The sequence below is a fragment of the Oryzias melastigma genome, linkage group LG6 (assembly GCF_002922805.2).
Source record: "Oryzias melastigma strain HK-1 linkage group LG6, ASM292280v2, whole genome shotgun sequence".
NCBI classification, from domain to species: Eukaryota; Metazoa; Chordata; class Actinopteri; order Beloniformes; family Adrianichthyidae; genus Oryzias; species Oryzias melastigma.
The window spans coordinates 33,299,628-33,301,014 of NC_050517.1; the positions used below are offsets into that span (position 1 = coordinate 33,299,628).

Consider the following 1,387-nt stretch of genomic DNA (forward strand, 5'->3'; position numbering starts at 1 on the left):
CTTCTTCTTCTTAAATTATTCTTCAGTTGAATTGATAATAATAAAATATCCTAAAAATGACCAAAGTAAAATCAAACTCATATAATGTGTTTACTTTTTAACACTGACAATGCAATGTTAGCACATTTCAGCCCTCAGGCCTGTAATTATCCACAGAAAGAGCACACTGGGACTGAAAGGGTTAACCCTGGTTTGAGTGGGTTGGAGCTTTTCTGCAGAGCCAATAGGAGGAGTTTTTCTGGATGACATCACTCCTCCACATTAGCATACTGAATCACTAGTTAACTAGCTGACAGTAAGTTCTTCACTAGTTTACTAGTGACATTTATAAGAATGCACTAGTGAACTAGTAAGAAAATATTGTGCTCACTAGTTAACTAGTGGGCTTTTTGCTCTGCACTAGTGAACTAGTGACATTTTTAGCCATCACTAGTTCACTAGTAAGACTTAAATACGTTGCACTAGTCAACTAGTTCACATTTTGCATGTCACTAGTCAACTAGTTCACATTTTGCATTTCACTAGTTAACTAGTTCAATATTTTGGTCGCACTAGTTAACTAGTGAGTTTTACAGCAGCCTTACTAGTGAACATGTAGGACATTTACATGTGACTAGTTCACTAGTGGCCTTTTGAGAGTGTCACTAGTTAACTAGTAAGCAAAAACATGTTCCACTAGTGAACTAGTTGCACTTTTGGCATTACTAGTTGGCTAAAAACAGCCTGATATCAAGGATATGTATTTAATGATAAATCGGCTTGCCATAGCCACAACAAGCTAGCATGTCATCTCTAGAGATATACCTCTCGTTGCATCAAACTCCCGGTCAGCCAGGATCTACCGCTGCCGTGATCCTACCATAAAATACACAAAATACATCAACTACTATTTAAAACACTAGAAGAAGAATAGACTTGCCGAACTCAAGACTCGAGTCAGGTAATGCAGCTCCGCGAGCCACCGCTTTTGGAGTAGGAAGCTATCACCATGGAAACCACACGTCAACTTACTTTGAACCCTCTGTACTGTACTGGGGGGACAGCGACACCTACAGGTGGCTCCCGTTACAACAATAGTAACGTTTTCTGACGTGAACCGTATTGAATTTCAAAACTCAAGACACGGAGAATCAAAATGAATCCAGCAAAGGGAGGAACGTGCTGACGTCACTGCCAACATATGAACGATGACGAGTGTCGTCATTACAAATGGTGGCAGATAGAGCTCCAGCGTCAATGACGTCATTACGAGGCGTAACGGCGTATCACTACGTAATAATTGCAGGCTAAAATTGTTCTGATATGGTCTTGAAGCTGGTGAAAAACAGAACCGAGCAAAACCGAGAGAACAATAAAAGTTTCCCTCGAAAATATCAACGGTCTTCAA

General features: G+C 40.2%; 1 protein-coding gene across 4 annotated transcripts in view; it reads right to left on the minus strand.

Moving 5' to 3' along the window:
- Positions 1-1,387, minus strand: part of hipk2 (homeodomain interacting protein kinase 2) — a 172,607-nt gene that overhangs the window by 20,376 nt on the left and 150,844 nt on the right. The gene's annotated exons all lie outside the window — the stretch shown is intronic.